Source organism: Cydia splendana, chromosome 1 (assembly GCF_910591565.1).
Source record: "Cydia splendana chromosome 1, ilCydSple1.2, whole genome shotgun sequence".
Lineage (NCBI taxonomy): Eukaryota > Metazoa > Arthropoda > Insecta > Lepidoptera > Tortricidae > Cydia > Cydia splendana.
This window is the reverse complement of record NC_085960.1, coordinates 14689930-14712896: the sequence shown is the minus strand read 5'-3', so window position 1 is coordinate 14712896 and position 22967 is coordinate 14689930. Positions and strand designations below refer to the sequence as shown.

Below are 22967 nucleotides of genomic sequence, written 5' to 3'. Positions count from 1 at the left end.
CTTAATCTGAATTTGCAACGGGGCTATTCCGCGTGAACGCCCCGCTGGCCCTCTGACGACTTCCGGGTAAATTGTGTTAAGGACTTCTGTAAAATGCCTAAACACCTTTTACAAGTATACGATGTAAAAGAATTGTTTTGAACGATACACTTGGAAAACTTAAAGTGGAAACTTAAACTAAGTTTATGAAGAATAGATGTAATAATAAACAAAAAGTTTGTTTTTACATATACCTAGGTACTTATTTTAAAGATGTGATGATGATGATGATGATGATCTCCTGACCGATTTTGGCTACAGTGTCTGTGTGCTCTGGACTAGGCCATTTTTAATTTGCGTTATTAGCGTATATAGATGGCGCACGTTTCAGTTTATAATTAAAGTTAGGGGCGTATCTAAGTAGGTACCTAGTAAAATAAATAAATATTATGGGGACATCTTACAAAAATCGACCTAGCTCACACTAAGCACAATAAGGCTTGTGTTGTGGCTAGTACCCACACGGCAATATATTTAATTGATATATATAAATAAATACTTAAACACATAGAAAACATTCATAACTCAAGAACAAATATTTGTGATGAACGCAATTTTAAATGCCTTAACCAGGATTTGAACCCGGGACCTCCTTTGTAGGCTACCGACTAGGCTAGCAGGCCGTCAAGTTTTATATAGTCTGAGTAAGTAAGTCTACTTGATACACCGTTTTCTGTTATACCTGGCAGAAGCAGTTCTCGTCCATCAGATCGGAGATATACCTAATATAGGCTCCTGAAACCTACACTAAACCTTTAATTTGATTACCTAGTGTAAATAAATGTTTAATTTTATAAAATTACTCCTTATATATTTTATTAAATTCCCAAATTATTACTTGCATCACAGTTCCTTTGATAACCTGTCTCAGGTGTGTTCCGAAACTGCCACCGCTCGGGATTGCCTTCACAAACGTCCTCAGATATAATGAAATGAGACAATTTGGTCTCATCTGGCTTCAAATTTTAAGGCCCCGTTACCTAGGCGATCATTTAATTTTAATTGGTCATCATTTCGTTCTACCTACTTTTGGCGTTGTATGAAAATTGTTGTTGCTTTTAAGTCGACGAAACGGGTATTGCTTACCAAATTTTAGTTTTTTGTTAATTTGATTATTATTATATTAAAATGTAACATGTTGCATTAATAAGTTATTTATAAAATAATCATATAATAAAAACATAGGTAGTCATTTTACCGGAAGTCATTATTCGCCGTACCTCATTCTGTCGACTGGTATTACGGTTGGCTTCATAATATGTTTTCATTCGATCCGGTAAAGATTAACACATCATTAGATCAGCCCGTAGGGTGAAAATCGAACCTTTTTTACCATGTTAATTAAACAGATTAAAGCCCATGTCCGCATGACCTATTTTTACCCCTTTCTACTCGGGTTTTACCCCACACGCATGTTATTTCATCCCATATGAGGGATTAGAGGCATCGTATGAATGATTTAAAAGAATAAATGTTAATTAATTAGGAAAATATAGCGATGGGGACCGTGTATTGGATGCTTGTTATGGCATCAATTATTAGTAATTGGGGCTTTATTGCATGGAACGTTTGAAATTGTAATGGTCATCCAGGCACACAATCATTTTGATATTAAACTGATAATCTTTATGCTTTTTTCGTTTTTAAGTACGTATAGAAACTTCGCTTATCATATACATATGTAATTTTTATTACTGAAATGTACTTACGTAATTTGGGTAAGTACTTACATAATTGTGAAATACAAACAATACTCGTAATTTAGCTTAAGTATTACTAGTAATTGTATATTGCATTTGATTTTTATAATGTTATAAGGAAATATACGCATTTTAAATATGCAATATGCAATATTGTTTATTTTTAAAGGAATATGGTTTCTTGTTCCATTCCTGCATATTACCTCTCACAACCCCTTCTAAGATTATAGCCGTCTCAAAAGATTTGTATTATTTCATAGGTACCTTAACCTATACAATTGCAAACCCACATGAGCGTAACAATAACAAATTTCCAAATCCCCGAAAGGGAATCTGAATCGTCTTCCACCACGCTTGGCCGGTCACATGACAAATTGTCTGCGGCTCAACCCTTGCGATTGTATCCTACACAAAAAGTCAGTAGAAAGTCTGTTTTCTGTCACTGTTACTACCTTTTATAGCTGTACTAGAGTACAAATCCTCATACTTAAACGCGGTTTACGCGAGACTAGAAAGATCTTATGCTATTGAAATAAATACCATTCTTGCTTACGCAGCATGTAGCAATGATAATTTGGTTGGTCGACTCGCCTGGTAATCTGCCAGGTAATATGTGATTTATGACTTGCAAATAGAATTTTGCTTTTTATATCTGAGCAATGCTACAAAACGTTGTAGGTTATTAGGTTTAAAAAACCGTACCTACAAGGAAATTCAATATTTTTTATCTAAAATTAATTACCTTTCAGTACGAAATTAAAGTATTAGTATACCAATTACAACATGGCTATTATCATGTCTAAATATAACCATACCTATAGGTATAAACAAGTAGTGCTAATTAATAAAATAAATAAATTAATTTGAACACCATCATGGATCACCATCATTTATCATGGAGTCTCATAATTCAATCATAAATCTCTACAGTTTCATAAAAAAATGTCTGTCGAATAATAATGAACGTTCATCATTTACCTACCGCTATACCCATCACCGGGGAAAAAACTAAAGTGGATCATAATATTCGATTATCCCTCTATCCCTGCATTCAGTGATTTGATTACAGCTCCCTTTTACTTCAATTTAGCAGAAATAGTTGCTTCCAACCGCATTTTGGGGCAAAACTATGGATTAGTAAATTTTGGGGTGAATATTTTTCCAAATTTCATTATCATAATATCGTTTGGTGTTATTACACATCTCGTTTTGATCGGGGTTTAAGAGGCGAACGATACATCTGTTGAAATGTTAATGCTCACCATGTTACTTAAGTTAAAGGTTTCTTTGACCAGAATTTATTTACATTATCCTTAAGTTTTGCTGATAATTACTAGGTTTTAATTAGGTATTCTAAAAGTCGGAAGATAAAGGATTTATTCTTAAGAGTGTCTTGAAAAAACGTATCTAGCTACCATAAAGGAAAAAAAAGAAACGTTCTTATAAGTATATAAGGCATTTTATCTACACACATATCATAAACTCTCTATGATGCCTTCAAAATCCGTAAATAATGCCCCACATTACGATAAACTGTTTTGTTACAGCAAATTTCTTATCTGTGAAAATGTGGTAATAGTTTCATTACTATATCAAAATCGATTTGGTAATGACATTCAAATTTCGAACACCTCTGAAAAAAAAAGCAATTTGATTTGACCCCTATTCTAATATCAGTCGAGATGACGTTTTATTCGAAATCAAATGGCAATTGCATACAATATTGACAAATCTCGCTTGTAAGTTGGTATCGGACGATATGGTAATCGACCCCGACTCTAGTTTGTCTTTGAATTAAAAAAAAAACTACGGATGCGTGACATGCGTGAAAAAAGTTTTCATTTGCCGCCATTTGACGTACAGTTTATCTTTTAATTAGTTTGTAAGTAAAAAATAATTTGTTTTGTTGTTTTTAAAGTAACTATAACAAAAGTTTCGTGTAAAATGTACGATAAAGATATTTCGGAGACGCCATCTCATATCCGCGAGTTCCGCCAGAGAGGAAAGGGCCCCAATGTCGGCTGTAATATGAGGTTAGTGAATATATCATAGAAAGTTATAATATGTGTGTAGATAAAGCAGTGTATGTAACTGTACATAATTAGGCATTAAAACACTCGTGTGATACTATTATGAAACTCATTTCATTCGTTTCATAAACCCACACTCGTATTTTAGTGCCTTTCATTATGTAGCAGTCACATAAACTACTATTACCTACATTGTCGTACATGAATAAACGGCTTACGCAGAAGTGGGTAAAACGTTTAGCACCTTGGCATGAATGAAACAATGGAACCTTAATTTAGTTACTAGAGTTGACTAGGATGAGGCAGAGCTAAAAGGTCTGGAGATTACAAGGTCAATTTATTATTTAGAATCACTTGTAAGTAGGTAGGTAATAAATAAATCTAAAATAAAATAAAATATCTTTATTTCAGAACATTAAATTCCATACAACATTCAGAACATTATTTAGTTAGTAAACAAGGTTCAGTTCGCTATTGCTACATGTTAGTACATTCAAATATTTTCAAGACAGTAAATAAATAATTGACGATAATATTTGAAACAATGAAATCAAAATTTATAAATAGGCATAATAATATAATAATAGGACTTAATAAATTATCAGGTTCATAATAAAAAATAAAATAGGCTAGATTAGATTACAATGTCACAATTTGAGTATTTTTTTTACTAATACGTTTTTTTTACTAATACGGTAATACGTTTAGGATCAATTTTATGAAATGATTACACGGGCTTAAATGGTTACGTAGTTTGAGCCCCAGGTAATTTTTACGGAGTCAATATTAAGAGTAAGGTAACATTGTATGTTCTTACCCATGAATTTCGATCTATCCGGCCTATATCTATAAATCGGGGTCCCAGAAAACAGAATTATACTTCCTGTTCTGTCCTATAAATTGCCTCAATCTCCATCCTTATAAGTTATAAGACACAATCAAATGCACAGCTCTGGTCACACATGGAGCGCACTTCCTCAACGCGGCGCCAGCTGCCCCGCCATAATTCTTGTTAGGCTCAATAGAAACAAAGATAATTCCTTTGCAGAGGTAGTTATAGGGTATACTTGCGTCCTTAATATACAGGGTGACGTCGTCAAATAAAGAACCTTAATATTTCCTGAATGCTTTTTTCAGAAGAATTTCTTAATGGTTCATTATTATCTTGATAATAAATAAATACTTACTAAATAATTGTTCATAAAGCTTAACGGAAAACTTCCCATTAAGTGGCAATTTTTCTAATTTCTAAGTCAAATCTTGGAATGAATCTGTTTATATTAATTAATTTACTTTATTGGCAACCAGGCTGAATATGAGTTTCTTACGATAAGTATACCTAAGTTTACACATGATCAATGATCATTGATTATTCAATTAAAAACATACATAAAACAATGAAAAATTTATCTATTTGTGGTTTTATTATTAAACGGGTTATCCAAAAATACGTTGACAATTGTTTTCAGTGGCATAAATATTTATTGTTGGTATTTTTAACAAATATTTTCTTTTGTGTATTAAATTTACAGGAAAATATTTTAAAAGAAAATACGTTTCGTTTATTTAACTAAATTAAATGATTAAAGTAAGGTTTTGATTATAATTTTAAAATGACGTGCAAGTAAGAAAAAATATTCGTAAAAAATATTTGTCAACGCATTTTTGGGCCACCCTGTACTAACAGAACAGCCTATAGTGCATCCAATAATTCCCATGAATGTTACATGACGTTTTCGCGCTGATATTATTTACCGCACCCCCCTCATAAACCTGTCCGCAATGAAGACAAACGGCGCTGGACATCTTGCGCTCAGTTTTTTGCTTGACCCTCCAGCCGGGGATAATTTGTTCCGATATCGCTGTGCTTTAATGAAAGATGCATTTGTTACTCACAAAGCAGGCTACTACCTGACTACTTTGTTAAAATAGAAAATACAAGACAAGAGACTTACATGATGTCGGCACAAATTTGAAAAAAAAAAACTCGTATCTTGTTCTGTCAATCAAAAGAAAAATGTGGTATCCTTGATGAGATGCATACAGAGTTACCTACTGCCTTTCACCTTTGAGTAGCAGTGTGAAATACGAGATTTTTTCAAAGTAGTGCCGATGTGCATCATTGATAATTTTATGGCATCGGTGTTGTTGTTGCACGATAAAGGACAATTGTATAGATATTTAATTACACAAACGGGTCTACCGCGATATAATTTCATTGTTTTTACCTTTAATTCCGACGGTTCAGCTGAGTTGCACCAGCTGTGGTCACGGAAAGACACACCGTGTGTCCGTGTGTGGTTTGTTTAATTAAATATGTGTACAAAACGCGAGAGTTTAAAGTGTTATATGACAATTGTATATTAGGTAGTATAAATATGTGTTAGATGACTTCCATAAGAAACATTAAGTAGGTTAAGGAAACAACCACCATCCTCCCACCTAGTTAGCCGTTTTTTGCAGTTACAAACGCAAAATTTATATGGAATAAAAATGGACAAGATTTTTAAATGAAAGAAATAAAAGAACATATAAAGTAGATTAGTTATACCTTTTTGTAAGGTCTTAGCCAAGATTATTCTAAATTTATTGAATTAGGTATCTTTTGTAATTCACTCTCATGATTTATTACCAGAATTTCTAATTTTCGCATATTTTCAATATATGATCAACTATAGAGTCACCCAGCCAAAACAAACATTTCAATTTATAGCCTAAAAAGTCACAAAGCATTATGAATGCAGATTTATCTCGCGACTTAATTTGCATACTGCATGTGAGGACACATTTCGGCACGTGTTCTTTCGAGCGTTACGGGGATTACATTTATTTTCAATCTTCCATGTTGATTAAAGTCAAACTTATTTAGATAGGTATATTTTTGAATACGGTATTGTTTGAAGGGAAAAATAAAAGAAGCATTTTTATTGGTACATATTATACCTTAATTCGGTAACGTAAAAGGTACATGGCATAACTTTGGAGTCATTGTACTTACGCTGTTATAACGAATCTTGAATTCACGAGTTCCTTTTTTGTGGAGCATGACGGAAAAGGATTCCAAACAGAACAGAAATCAGAAATCAGCAATCAGAAATTTATTTGCTAAAAACATGGTCATTACAAAGGTATTTACAACAGAGGTATTGAGTCTCACATGCTTTGTCAGTAAAGACATGCAAATATAAACACTTATTCTAGTCTAAACTATTTTTACAAAACCATAATCAATACATTTAATTACATAAATACTTAATAGCTACGGGCAATTTCATTTCTCTTCAGGAATTCGTTAACAGAATAGAAGCATTCTTCTAGCAACCATTGCGAAAGTTTTCTTTTCAGTTCCCTTAAAGACAAGTTTTTGAGACTGTTCGGTAGAGCATTAAATAATCTGATGGCCATTGGATAGCAGCTGTTCTTAAATAATTTCGTTTTTATTCTCGGCAAGTACAAGTTATCTGGGTAACGGGTATTAAAGCTCCACACATCACTCACCTTTTTAAATAGGTTTGGATTTGTCTTTACAAAAATACACATTTCATAGATATACAGTGATGGTAATGTTAAAAGTTTAAGCTCTTTGAATAAAGGTTTACAAGATACATGCTGTCGTACATCACAAATATTGCGTATGCATTGTTTTTGTGCGATAAAAAGTCTATTTATATGCACCGAGTTACCCCATATCAAAATCCCGTATCTAAGTATTGAGCAAATGTAGCCATGATATGCTTGAATAGCAGTTTGTCTATCTGTTACTTTAGTCAAACGCCAAAGAGCATAGGCAAAGCTGTTTGTTCTTCCACATACTTTGTCGATGTGCGATTTCCAAGAGCACTTATCATCTAAAAGTATTCCAAGAAATGGCACTTGGTTATTCTCTACTAAAGTTTTTCCATCATATTCAACTTTTAGGTCCTGTTTTTTGCCATATATGTTGTGAAATTGCACATAAGTAGTTTTATTAATATTTACATTCAAATTATTACATTTAAGCCATTTAATTATTGTATAAATAGTATTGTTTATGTCATTATTATATTCTTCATTATTATAATTATCATTAAGGGGTACTATCAAAGAAATGTCATCGGCAAATAAGGTACAATCGTGATTTGATACATCAGGTAAGTCGTTAATATAAATTAAGAAGAGTAACGGGCCTAAGATGCTGCCCTGTGGGACGCCTACTCTATTATGTCTGTTTTTGGATCTTACCGAACACAGCTCATTTTTATCGGATAGAGTACTTATATCTACATGTTGTATTCTATCGCAAAGATAACTTTTCAGCCATTCATGGGTTTTACCACGAAGACCATATTGGTAACACTTGAAAAGAAGTAAGTTATGCTCCACGAAATCAAACGCCTTACTCATATCAAAGAAAATACATGTGCATGGCACTTTCTTATCTACATGTTCTAATATCTTATGGACTAAATTGAAAACCGCTAATGTAGTGGATTTTCCCTTTTGAAACCCGTATTGCTCTGGTTTTAGGACATTGAATTTATTTATAAAGCTTACGATACGGGCGTGCATGGCTTTTTCGAAGACTTTTGATATGACGGAAAGTAGGGCGATGGGTCTGTAGTTCTCAATATTTTGCTTATCTCCTTTTTTGTATAAGGGTTTGATTACGGAGATTTTTAATTTCCCCGCGCAAAAGACATGTTAATAAGATGAGTCAGCAAAGGCGTTATGACTAAAGCTGAGTATTTTAATATAGCAGTGGGTATTTGGTCAAAGCCCACAGAATTAGTATTACGTAAGGACATTATATATTTATAAACTTCATCTTGGCTCACCGGGTGTAAAAATAAGCTGGATATTACTGATTCTATACGGTATGGATAAGAGTAAGACCCATTTGTTCCCTTATTTAGATTTGTTGAATCGACAAAATTATCATTAAACAAATCCGCAATGGTATTCTGGTCCGTGATTATTGATTCGTCGTGTTTAATTTTATCAAAGGTCTTATCCAGAATTGATTTAAGATTATGACCGGTGTCTTTTTTTATTAGAGTCCAGGTTGTTCTACATTTATTTTTACTATGGTTGATTACTTTCGTATTCTGAATTTTCTGGGCTGTTAAGATACATCTTTTAAGTAACTTACTGTATTTCAAGTATTTTAGCTTAGAGCGGTCACTAGGCGAGTAATAATAACTGAAACGTAGTTTTCTTTTGACGGCTGTGGATTTTTTAATGCCTTTTGTGATCCAAGCATTCTGTTTTTTTGTGTTTGTTATTCTCACACGTACAACAGGGAAACATAAATTAAAGAGGAGGGTGTACATGTCATGAAAGCTGTCAAATGCAGCATTAACATCCTGTCCATTAAATGTTTCCGACCATGATAAGCTACCCAGATGTTGCAAGAATTTACCGACATTCTCTGGACTGTAGTCACGTTTGCTTATGAAACAGTGCTTTGGAGGTAACATTTTATTAGCTACTGGAATGGACAATAATTGTGCTGTATCATGATCCGATAAACAAAGTGGTAAGTTTTTACCTAGGGCCTTTGGAACATTGCTGATAAGTAAATCTAGGCAGGCCCCTTGTCTCGTGGATTCTCGTTTGTGTACAATGTAGCCATAATTTTGTATTATTCGATTTAGCTCAGCAGCAGCATTAGATTCTTTAAGTAGATCTATATTAAAATCGCCAACTAATATAATTTGCTTGTTTGTTTTTTTGCGAAGTATTGTCAGCGCTTCTTCGAGTAATTTTAAAAACGTAGAAGTATTTGAGCTTGGTGTTCTATAAATGCACGTAATAATACTTTTGAGTGAAGGCACTTCGATGGCACACGCTTCAAAGACAAATTCTTGACATAAGGTCTCAAAAATAGGAAGGTCCTTGAAATCTAAGTATTCTCTACAGAGGATACAGACCCCTCCACGCCTCATCTTTGATCTAGAAAATGAATTAGCTAGTTTAAAGTTTTTGAGTTGTATATTTCGCTCGTCACCTAATTTAATAAAGGTCTCGCTTAAACAAAGTATGTCAATATTTGTGTTACATCTCGACAATTCATTGAGCGTTATTTGTAGAGTATCTTTCTTACTTAGAAAACCTGCTATATTCTGATGCATAATATTTAACAGACTGGTGTTAGTCACGAAAAAAATCAGGATCTGTAACTTTAGCTTCATCATTGTGAGTATTTACAACATTTACTGGTTGATTTGATTTACATGCGACCTTAGCAGGTGCTTTTTGATTGAAATAATCTACTATACTTTTTTGTTTTAGCCTTTGGTCTGTCATTTTTATTTTTGGCTCAGAGTGGTTTACAGCTTTGGAACATGACTTGGATTTAGGATACCGGCAACTCAAACGGTTTTTTAACATCATGGGGCAAAGATATGTGCGTTCATAATCCAGAAAGTCAATTGTGATGTTTATCTTATAACACAGCTTTTTTAAGAAATCATCACTATTTTGTGAAGTAATATTTATAAAATGACAGTTACTATAATTTTTACATAGTAAATTCATATGTTTGTTTAGTAGGTTTCGGTTTACATAATCATTTTTAACAACATTTACTATAATGATAGGAATATGTTTGTTATGTATAACAAAGTAGCTAAGCTCACTCGTAACTTTAAACGGATTTGAGTCATTTTCACCTACACTTAAAACAATCTTATCCCCTACCATGAAATTTTCGTTAGCACTACTGTTTATAATCTCTTCCGTGGGAGCATCCGGCTTTATCATCGCTTGTGCTGCATAATGTTCATATTTCGTATTTCTCCTCGACTTTGTTATTGCCAGTGCTAGACCTGTGCACTGTTGTGTGCCATAAATCCAAATTTTTTTGCTAGGTGTCCTTGGCTTTTCTATAGCATTCGCCGATTTTGATGGCTTACTTTGCATATTGTTTACACGGTCTAAGATTTGACTCTGCTGGTCTGACGTCTCGTTGACAATATGTTTTATTGGTGTTGTCTGGACATGTGTACCTGTAGTAGCAGTTTCGCTGTTTTGCTTGATGTTTTTTTCTTCTAGTACAGCTGGTATGGGTGGACTTGGTATTATTTGAATACTTGTATCAGTGTCATGTTCTAAATTTATGTCCGCCTTTTCATTAACAATAATTTTCCCATTTAATTGAACATCTTCTTTTGGTTCTGGCTGAGTATGTGTTTCTGCCGTAGTTATGCCATTATTCGTGTGTTGACTGGCTTCTGTTTCAGGTGATGAGACGTAAGTTTTGGCCTCTGGGTCTGTCTCTTGTTCTGATGTCGAAATAGTTCTAAAGCTGTCCGTTAATAATCGCCTTTTTTGTTTCCTCAGTGGAGTAAGATGTTTCTTTGGAGTTATATTATTTTTTGTGCATATTTCTTTGAGGCTACAAATTTGCTGCTCTTGGCGCTGTAGAAGTTTCTTTAGTTCTAAGTTTTCAAGACCCAAATTGACGATTTCAGATTTCGTGCTTTCAATTTGAGTTTTTAAATTGGCAATTTCTTCTTTCATGTCAGTGTAATTTGCGCTTAAGTTTATATATGTTGAGAGATCTAAGCTTTTACTAGCGCGATCAGAGTTTGATGAGTCAAGGCTGGAACTATCATACAATTTATCATTCGATTGTGACCTAAACATCTTTCTCCGTATTGTAACATTATTCCGTTCGTCTCGTAGTGTATGATCCATTTTTATAATAAATAATTGTCAGGTAATATCAATGAATAACACAAAATATTAAAATCCTCATTCAATTCAACATATCATATTATTAGTTTATTTCATCAGTAGTTAAAGATAAATGTCAAATGATAACTGTCTCCTTAAACGTATCACTGTCAGTATGTATGCGTGTTTCTGAACGCATCTGTCATCCCTCCGCGCAGGTTGAGTGACATTTCTCCAGTAGACGTTTGTCGTCAAATCAGCTGGTGTAAATACCTTGTTTTTATTTAGTTAATTAGGTAAATTTGTCTGTTGTTTTGAAAATGTTTATATGTGTGCGTAGTTTTTATAATAACGGACTTTATTATCATTTATATTTGCTCAAAAATGTGTTTAAAAGAGCTCACCAGAGTGTTTTGTAGGTATCTACACGGATCTTGAGTGTTTCACCAAAGGTAATTTATATGTTTTGTCGGTCACTGATACGTTTAAACACATATTTATTTTTAATAATTGGGAGACAAAATAACACAGTGTTCACTCAGTAAGTGTCACTTTGACCCGCACGCAATCTTGTCGAAACGCAATCTTGTCGTAATATCGATGAAAAATAACTTTGAGAATTTATTTTTGTATAGGGACAGGGAATCTGTTAAAGTTCGCGCTAGATACCTACATGCGATATGCCGATACTATGTTTAGTTTGTGGGACTCCCATACGACAAACGTGATTTTTTGCCGTTTTTGCGCCATGGTAAGGAACCCTTCGTGCACGAGTCCGACTCGCACTTGGCAGGTTTTTTATAAATAGGTAGAACTTTCAAAACAATTTGCATCAATCTTAATATGCACCAATAAGCACTGACGAATCGCTCAAAGGAAAATATTTCAAAGCCAATGCAGCATCTTTGACGAAATTGTTCGCGAAACAAGAAATTTGTAATTACGGTCCGCTGATTGGATTAATTTTCTAAAGGTAATGTTTTCGAATTTGTAAATAGAACAATAGTCCCTTTGACCGTCACCTGCTTTAGATTTCCATTTAAAATATCTTTGGTGAAAATGTAAGTAAAACCACTGAACTAAAGTCAAAAAGGTCTTAAATAATTGTGATCCAAAATGTCCAAAATCTTCAATATCTTAGTTTAGGCCAATAGCTTAGTAATAATTATACCCTTGGCGTCGAGTGATGGTCCACATGACAGTTTATTCTTATACGGAGTACCTAGCTGTCACGTTGAAAATAATAAGTTGGAATGTAACAGTTTTGAATGATTCACGGTTAGTTTCACTAGACTTATATCGACCGGGATATGAACCGTGATTACCTTTTGTATTGTTTGTAATACAAAAGGTAATCACGGTTCATATCCCCGTAGATATAAGTCAAGTTGGAATGTGATTAGAAAAAAAGTTTGAGATAATTATAGATGCTGGACATCTCGATAAAAAAAATTACGTGTTTCTTGGCTAAGTACTCGTAAGTATACATACCTATGCGTTTCTCTTTGTTAAATTCGTAAACCAGATTGGCTTAGTCGACGTCATTTTTATTATTCATTCGGTATTAATCATCTACATTATACTTACTATTGCAATTGTATTTTTCCTACGATATAACACTAAATTGTACAAAATAGCAATTTTCATTAATTTAACCTGTTATTTTATATTTACCTACTATAAAATAATAAATAAATAAGTCGAAACTAAAACCGAGAAGAAAATATTGTCCCCTACAGTCCAAGAGGCCCTTGATCAACGCCATCTGTCTTAATTCGCAGACAACTTGAAGCACCATGCATGTCACTCGAGCGGACCGATCGCCCTGCTGCATATTTATAACATTGCTCTTGTAGGGTGAGATGTGTAATAATAGGTTTTCTGAAATTGTTGCAAATTTTGGGGATTTTCTGGCAAATCTCTTTTATAGTGTTATGATTGATCGCAGTTCGATTTGTACCACTGTATTCATGAAATTATTTGGTGACTTGTTTGTATCACTAAGACTTAGAAACACTTTGAAGAACTAAATCCATTTTATACTTAATTAAGTACACTATACTCGTATGTATATCCAAGTTGATTGGTATAAGTAATGTAATTTTAAAACTAATCACCAAAAATATTTCTATTTACTTATATCAACTTATATTGTCTCATCGCTGTATGTCATTACATTAAAGTATCAGGTATCACAGTAATATTATCAGACAGCTCCCTCGAGGGAAATGTTCTGCATCGTTACCGCCAGCTCCAAACAAAACATCGTAAAAAGACACAATTAAAATTAAATAATCTGCATACGTTCCCTGTTTATCTGATCTCAGATTTCGCAAAATAAAACGAGAATCTACTCTGAGTTTAAAACAAGGCACTCGGCTGAATTTTTCATAGCATAATTGCTAATTTGCCTCATCTCCCTTCCTTATATCCCGTTTGTGTATAAAATTCTCTTGTTTTCTATTGTTAAAATTTCTGGATTATCTTCCTTTACCTGATGAATTATTACTTTTTTTTGCTTCCTTCCTCTGAATCTGCTCTAATTATTTCCCCTTCAGTAGGTAAACAAAGGGACTACAGAAATGTATTTTGACAATATTATTTGTTATTAATTTAATGCGTTCCATATGATGAAGTTGTTTAATTTATTTATTTATTTTCACGTTTTTGGCTTATTGTTGACTTGTGAAAATATTTTGCTATTTAAATAATAGATAGTATTTCTATTTAAACGTATTTATCATTCTAATTATTTATTACTAGCTTTTGCCCGCGACTTCGTCTGCGTGGAATTAGTGACAGCAGCTAAAGTAGGTATATGTTGGAAGTGTAACGCTGGCCATCACATAATTTGAATTTGAAAATATGTCAAGGCCTGTGGCGTTCGTTTTTCTTCCTGTCACTAGACAATAATTTTTCCTTGTGATATGATATAGTGTAATTTTATAATAATATACCTATTAAATGTTTTTCACTTCTCACTGCGTGTATCTCTAACTACATACAAAAATAGCAGTATAGCGCCTGGATAATGCTAATAGCAATCATTCAATTCGCGCATTGCTTACTTCAATTATTAGGCAATTCATTAACTCTTTCAATTCCACCCTCCTCTGCACTCTCTTCAGGGATGATTTCCGACATAAAAACTATCCTATTAAAACTATCTCTATACCAAATTTCAACTAAATCGGTTCAGCGACATAAGCGTGAAGAGGTAACAGACAGACAGACATACAGACACACTTTCGTCTTTATAATATTAGTATGGATAGTATGGATTGCTTTACCATTAACAATAAAACTAAGTACCACAAATGAAACATTAAAACTAAATATGAAAATAAAATATTTCAACAATATTGTTTTAGTCTAGTACAACAGCCAAACCTCACATCACATCGAAGCCGTGGCCGTAACGACAAACGCCGTACCACATAACCGACACTGATGTATCACTTATCCCTCAAATGTCCCCTCCAGGGCCTCCGTAATCCGAAGCCAACATCTTCACAATTACTTGCCCCTACATTCACACTCAATATTGCTTTGAGCACAATAGAAAGTAAGCAGGCTTGAGTTTACTGGAATAGGAATGTGTTCAAACGCACTGTTTTTTATTTGAACAGACTTTCGCAAGAAATGCTTTGCTATGGTAAAGCTGCTTATTATAGTAATCTTTTTATAAAATATGTGGTATTAGAATCTAGACACACGTCTAGTGGCTAAAAAAGTTCAACAATGCACAAAACCTTAGAACTCGGAAATTTGAAAAGTGTTAAAGAAGATATGTATGTTGTTGGGCGTTAGGTAAAATACCCAATTTTAGATGATAAGTCATTTCCATTTTTATAGTTCCACGTCAAGAATATAATAGGGAACCCTTAGCGAACCCCGATTTATCGCGTGTTGATTCAATCATAGATTCCTTTTTAAAGTTTGATGTTTGGAAACCAATTCCGGATTATGATGACAGGTTCAATTTATTCTTACTTTATTGATAGGATAAGCTTTTGTATTTTAATAATAAATGTTTTCGGAAAAAATGGTACCTATGTATAGGCTTTCTTATGATCACTGTGGGAGCAATAAAATGTAAAGCGTCTTTTAATATGTATTTTTAATAAATAATTACTAAGTACTTACATATATATATAAATATATATATATATATATATATATATATATATATATATATATATATATATATATATCGTTCTTATATATATCGTTGTCTGAGTACCCACAACACAAGCCTTCTTGAGCTTACCGTGGGGCTTAGTCAATTTGTGTAAGAAATGTCGTATAATATTTATTTATTTACACATTTAATTTTAGATACCAACGAAAGAAAATATGGGTTAAAAACGTTCCAGAAAACGGGCGTGTTTCTTTTGGACAAAACGCTTAAGTTACATTGTACTTTTTTATCATGCAGATTTTCAGAAGTATGTATAAGGTTTGAATATGCATATGAGGATTGATAAAAAAATTTGCTTTTAAGACTATTTATTGAATGATGTCTACAGGAAAAATGCATAACGGTCACGCTAAAAAAAGCTTTGACGTATATTATTGTATTTTCCTATGTAAGTATCGGTAAATAGTTTACGGTTCAAATACAACACATTATATCAAACTAGATTCCTTTAATTTGACTGGTCGAGACGAAACAATTGCGGCTAGTCATCCAAGCGTAGCGTAATTTAGTAGCAAGCTATCAAAGGAAGCTGAAACTGGTAAGCGCGGTTTTGCCGGTGACTCCAGCTTAATGTATTCCGGAGTATTGTTTGCGACAGACAGACAGATTACGATTGCGCTGAATATCAAATTGCTAAGGAAATAGAGCTTGGAAGGATTGTCGATGAAGGATGAAGCAAAATTTAAGATGAAATAGGTATTATACCGAGATTACGGAAAAAAACTATTTTTTCAAGTAGGTATTTACTACATATCAAGCGTATTATGTGTTTAACTATTACTAATAGTAATAGTTGAACGACACACTGATTAATGATTTAAAACATTATTGGAAAAATAATGTAATAAATAATGGAAGTGATAAATGATAGACAATTAATTCCATAACTATGAAAACCAATTTAATGCTACATGATATTGATCATAAATAGGTGCTAAAATTATTCATCCAAAATATTAAGCAAACCCTCTTAGATAAACTACCTTTCATCCCAAGTTTAGTAACGGGACGCTATTTCACGATCACAATGTTAGAATTAATAGCGCCATCGACAACTTACCTCTTACTCAAATTGCAAACCCTACAATATGGTCAAAGGACAAATGTCTCAGCCTGAGAGATGGTAAATAATTAATTTGACTAATGGAACAGTTTGTTCGTAACGTTTTGATATTTGTCACAATGCTGGCTGCGAGAGGAATTGATGGGCACTGCGGATAGTGCCCGCTAAAAGGTATTAGATGGAATCGATTAGGTACTACAAGTAACTAGATTTTTACAGGATAAGCGCAAAATACATTATGTGAGGTTACGTATATGCATCGCGGTCATGACGATGTCTACAACCAACTTTTTCGTCGGGTAGTTACATAAATCTCTGTTTTGACATTTTGCTGCAGTATCAGTTAATTCGCAGCCATGACAAAATATGTAACTTGCGTCGAAACGCCGGAAATAAAAATAAACAAAAATAAAATTCGCGATAGACCCGTTAAAATTATGATTTAATAAGTTTGTCATGTCATAAGATATAAATATTTACTTTAACATAATAAAAATAATAAAACATATTTCTTCTAGAAGATTTTCACAGTAGAACAATCTTTTACCTAAGGGACAATTTGCTTCTTATTTACAGATAGAAAACGGCTGTTTGGCCCCTTTTGTTTTATTTGATTGACGCTGTAACGATGTTAACATCTCATTGAATTGTGCAATAAATGTGAAATTCACTCTAAAATCACTTCAATAAATCGGCCCAAGTCGTTGACGTACAAACGACCCGTTTTGAATTTCACAAACATTTGGATCGGGCACCGAAGCTCTTAGATATGGTTCGCTTGATGCAAACACAGGGATTCAGAATTCATGAAACCAATACTTAAACACTTTTACTTAACATTTGTAAAATACTTACTTGTAGTGAAATACATAGGCATTATTCAACAATAATTATTACTCGTATGTAGGTAACCACTATAATAGCTGGACCTGGAGCATAATAATTATTCTTTCAACTAGTTGTGTTTGTTTGGAAGGAGTTATTATTGTGGCATGTATGGACAAAGAGATATCGTGATTTACGCAGAACGCTGTAAAACCTTTATTTATACCAAACTTACAAATCAATGCATTAACACCGATAGGAGGTGGCATAATATTGGATATGAAAAAAATATAGACAATGCGAGGTAGGATATAGGTAACTTTATTCTACAACCCATCAGTCCGTGTGTATCGAAGGTCTTGTTCTATCAAGAAACATCTTAGGGCCCGCTACCATAACAATAAACCGGCAGAAAGGGACTGCTAACATTAACATACGTATTGCCAAGTCCCAACTTGTTCACTCCTTGACAGCCAAGTATTGTTTCAAGTTGATGAATAACGGTAATCTTATGGGGAAGTTTTGGATATCGGTTTGATAGATTTATGGGATACGTGGGTTACTGTTAAGTGTTTAGTCCATTATTGATATGGATATTACGGCATGGGAGTTCATGCGGTAAATTCTATTGTGGTTTGGTGAAGGTATGTTTTGGTAATAAGTTTGTCAGTATTGCTTGGATGTAAGTGAGTACCTAAATTTTTGAAAACTAATTTCCAAATTTCATTACAAAATAAAGTAAACATAATTCTACGCTACCCATGCATATAACAGGAAATGACACGTGTCTATTTTTACGAAAATTCGGTTTTTACTCGAATACATCATCGAATTATCTTGTTCGTACCGTTGCGTCATCGGAAGCGATGCGTTGCGCCGCGTGCTTCAAATCCATCAAATTTACAAATCTTTAATAGAAAAATGTCGCATGTGACTTTGGCGCTGACCGTAACATATGTCATTTTCGTCTTGATAAACGTTATCAAGTTCTCGATTCATCAAAGCACTACGGACTGTTAAATTGAATTAAAAAGTTTGCTAAAAGTGATTTTGCTTGTTTCATATTCAATATTTTGCGGAAAATATAACTATGTATACTAGTGGCTCTGTGAGCTGTAGACCTCGCGAGCAGAGCTTGAAATAACATGGTGCTAAGAGCTTTAAATACACCGTGTTTTTTTTGATTTCCGTTAATTTCAAGGGTGCATTCCTGAGCTTAAATCAAGTAACTTTCTCAAAGACACCGATGTTCTAATTAAGTCCATTTCGGAGATAATCCATAATTTATTTTTTTACTATAAGGCCTCTACAAGCGTGTACACTTGCCTTAGGGCCGGCTTACATATTGATTAGTGTTTAGAATGAGTTCATACATTTGCTACTAAACTTAAGTACAATCTCGGTCGATTGATGTACGAAATGACATTGATATGTCACAGATTTCAATTGTTTGGTTGAGTTAAATGTAATGCCCGTGTTACAACAACGCTATATGCTACATTTAATTACTTTTTAAACAAAAAAAAAACAAAAAAGAAAACAAAAAAAAAATTTTTTTTTGAAAATTAACTATGCCATTTAGTTCTTATAAACGTACTTAACTATACCCCGAAGTTAACGGAATTCAATAAAAACACGGTGTATAGTAAATTAAAGAAAAACAATACGAAATTTATGTGTAAAAAAACACAAAAAGTTATAATATCCCAGCATACAATTACTGGGGATCGAACCCAGACCCTCTGTGCAAACAGAAAAAGCGAACGTTTACAAACTGAGCCAAATAGTTCTTAGATGGGTTGACGAAATTTAGCTACTCCTTCCCAAATTAAAATTAGTTAAAATTAAATATCTAAATACCGCCTAAACCAGCGATAATTTTTTTCTGCATTTTTTGCTATTAACTCTGTAAACATGTTTCAAAAAGAAAAAAGTCTTATGATATCGATACGACTATTTGTTTAGGCGCCAGGTATCACGACTCCGCCATTTTTAAAAATTTCCAAAAACCGGATTGACAAAAAAATTTTATTTAGTCATAAAATTCGGTCACAAAATTTCACGAGAATCGGTTAAGAATTGCGACCTGTAGAGGAGAACATCCGGACATACGAAAGCAAAATGCCCGAGTCAAAACGTAGACCTTCGCTTCGCTTCGGTCAATAAAGATTTCACGAATAAATAAGAAAACTTCTGATTAAGGATGACTCACGTTAGACCGTGCCGTGTCCGGCCCGGAATTTCCAGGCAGCGCATCGTTTTCTATGGAAAGCATCACGTGGTCGCCTGTCATGTCATAGAAAAGTAAGTTCCGGAAGTTCCGACCCGGACACGGTCCGATCTAACGTGAGTCATCCTTTACTCATCTATTACTATTGCTAAACATTAATGCTATAAAACATTATTAAAAGTATAAAAGCGATGAAGAGACTTTATCCAGCAATATACATATTTTCGCTAAATATGATTGATGGTAAAGGAAATTAAATCTACTCTGACCACCTTAACTTTGCAGGACACGAGTTCCAATTAAATGAAATCTAATTTTGATCATTGTACTAAAAGTCCTGGCTTAAATGAATACAAGGAGTTTTATTCGCTAGAATAGACATTATAGACAATAGTAGATTTGGTAAACCGGGTTCGGGTTAGGTATTAACAACAACAAGCTAGTCGGCCTGTTGCTAGTGTTGGATATTCTGAGGAACAAAGACAAATATATTATTAAGTTCAATAATTAGAGGGCCTGAATAAAGTAGACATTCACAGTCGACAATATATTATTGTTAGGGTCAAAAATCTGAACTAGGTACAGTAACGATTTGGATACATTTTTCTAAGAATCATACAAAATACTTCAAAGAAGTAGAAAGTGTCAACGTGCCTACAAGGATAAAATAAGAAAGTTAGGCTTTAAAGTCTTCAGGAAAATCGCATTAACTTCATATTGTGTGTAATTATAATTTGTTTTTTTTTACCTCATTAATTAATTCATTTAAACCTTTATAATTTACTATTGACAACGGAAGAAATTAATTTAATTCATTAACATTTTTATAAATATTTAGTTAGTATGTAACTAACAAAGTTATTGACACAAAATATTTGGTTTTATTTGTTATAGTGAAAAATAAACAAAAGATTATTTCTCTTTTAAGAGAACTTTGTTTTTTTTAATCAGTATAAATTACCTACCTAATTTTGTAATTTTTTGTTCATTTTACAGGTAAATTAGATTTTTAACAACAAGCAATATTACATTTTTTTTAAATACCCACTGTCTTGTCTATTCCATTCTGATCTTAGCTAGAACAATATCATTGTTAAAATCCAAGCGTCACAACAGACACAAGCTTAGCGAGTCGCGAATCTGGATGCGGATCAAGGGCTTTGCCGCGTTTACACTAATTGCGATGCGATGCGTCGATGCTGGATTCCAACTTCTTACTCCCGCAACTACGTATCGTGTAGAAAAAGGTTTTAGTAAACTACACCTTTTAACGTACCAAGAAGGTTCAATTTCAATGATGAAGGAAAATAGGTTATGAGGCTGTAAAAGTCATTAGCCGGATTTGCATCCGCGAGATAAGTCCTTCAAGGGGATGTAATTGAGGAATTGTAACGTCATTAGACGATTTGGCTTGTTTCCGAAACTAATGAGGAGAAATATAGGTATGTATGTATTTAGGTACGGTGAGAGAGGTGAGTATTGTCTTTCCAATCAATAATAATTGAGAAAATAGATATCTACATATTGAATTGGTTGACGTACCTACTTGGATTTAATATTGATTGATCATAGATATTCGTAGTATTTGTGACGTAAGGTAGGTTTATTAAATATTATATTTGCCGTTTATGATTACATTTGAATATAAATGAATCTTTAAATTTCTTAATATAATATACCTCCTCCTTTCGCAGATAATTAAGTGCTCGAAAGTAAATAGTATAAAACGGATTCGATTGACTTTATGTTAAATTAATAAACTTTCTTGCTGACCACTCCGAAGTAATTAAAACCAACCCTACCACGTATCCACTTCCCAACTCCTTTCACTTATCATCCCGTGACACATCCTCTATTTGTCCACTCCTAAATAATCCCGGGGGAAGAAAAACATCCAATTGGGCCAGCATCACGTAGCGGGCGTTTAACTTTCCTATCGTCCTGCCCGGGAATTAGTCGGGACATTGATCGATGGCCGACTGACCCGCGACGACTAATAGACCATGTTTTAGGGTATGGAGTGGTTCTTGTTCCGTTTCCCGTTGTTTTTCTCCGATACAAGTAGCACATTGATAACCTAACACCCTCATATAGGTATATAATATATCGTTTTAAGCAAAGGGTCGAAAGTGTAGGTAACTTTTTTTTTAACTGTACACCAATTGCACGAGTTGCGATGCAATATGTCGGTTTCGATGTAAAGATATTTACATAATATGTAGGTACCTACTTTTACACCTTTAAACATTTTGGAGCTTACTCAAAATAACAAAGGAAGTTGTGATGGCGATAACTAGATCTTGTAACGGTATACAGTATACAGGTTACCTACTTATATACAATCAAGAAAATATGAAAACTGCTTTACTTCTAATAGGTATTTGCATTGTCAGTATCTTTCAATTATATTAATATGAATTTGACAAAATGCAAATTATAGGTGATGAAATGATATTCCCATGGAATAAATAAAAAAACCCTATGTCCTAAATTATATTTTAATGCGCACAATCTTGCTCACTTCACGTTCCCATGTCCCTTTGTAAAATTTATTTCCATATTATAGTTGTGATTCAATCCATGATCAATTGGGTGTTACAGAAACCATTAAACAACGCTAAACAGTAGCGTTGACATCACGCCCTGGAGTTTACATTCCAATTTGATTTAAATCTTCTATCTCAAAAGCAATAATCGCATCTAAATTAACCCTTTTAAAGTCCAAATTGCAATAACTTTTTGACAAAATTGTTTTTTGTCAAAATCTACTAGACACGCGCCTTCATACATGAGTGGATTATAGTCATTTGTCATGTTTAAAAGTGTTTAGATGCTATGCGATGATTTGCTAATGTTTGCAGCGTGAGAAAATATTTTTAATTTTTTTTAGCAGTACATCATCACTTACAAACTCGGGCTTACCTCTCTATGGTAACTTTTTGCTCTTGATGTTTATGTTAGTCAATAGGTAAAGGAATGATTGATTTACGTTACGTATTTTTCGTATAATTTGCACCTAATCTTAATAAAATAAGATATACTAACATACAATTTCGAATACTTGAATATTCAATCATATTGTAATTCAACAATGTGCACATGTAGTTATTAAATATTTGAAAATACAGGTGAAATCTAATATTAAATTACCATGCTTTCCACAGAACCATCTATATCCAAGAAGAGGAAAACAAAAGCATTTTGTTGAAACCAAATACATAGA

The 22967-nt window shown here is 33.4% G+C and overlaps 1 long non-coding RNA gene across 1 annotated transcript in view; it reads right to left on the bottom strand.

Moving 5' to 3' along the window:
- The window catches only part of LOC134796630 (uncharacterized), a 207278-nt gene extending 188152 nt beyond the window's left edge, over nucleotides 1-19126 (bottom strand). The window contains exon 1 of the long non-coding RNA XR_010144981.1: nucleotides 19056-19126. This is a non-coding gene — a long non-coding RNA (uncharacterized LOC134796630). The remainder of the gene's footprint in view (nucleotides 1-19055) is intronic.
- Nucleotides 19127-22967: the final 3841 nt, after the last annotated feature.